The following is a 346-nucleotide window of genomic DNA, read 5'->3' on the forward strand; positions in this document are numbered from 1 at the left end:
GAGACTTTGCCGGCAGCTACACCATGAATCCTCTACATGAGGCTGCCATCATAAGACAATGTGAGGTGTAGAGGAGTGATTATATAGCCAAGACATATGAGTAACAATACCGGTGCTATTGTCCCCCTCATTTGTACTTGTGAGAAGGCACGAGAGAAAATATGATATATATTGATTAAAAAAAAAAAAAAACGAGGTACTGTTAAAATTGCAATTAAAAAAAAGAAAAAGAAAAAACGTAAAACGAAATTCAAAACCAGTTCTTTTTCCCGCTTAAATCATCCTTTATAAATACTCGCTCTGCGTTTCCCACCATTTTTTTCTCTCCATTTTTCAAAATAAAAAA

The sequence above is a fragment of the Nicotiana sylvestris genome, chromosome 4 (genome assembly GCF_000393655.2).
Source record: "Nicotiana sylvestris chromosome 4, ASM39365v2, whole genome shotgun sequence".
Classification (NCBI taxonomy): domain Eukaryota; kingdom Viridiplantae; phylum Streptophyta; class Magnoliopsida; order Solanales; family Solanaceae; genus Nicotiana; species Nicotiana sylvestris.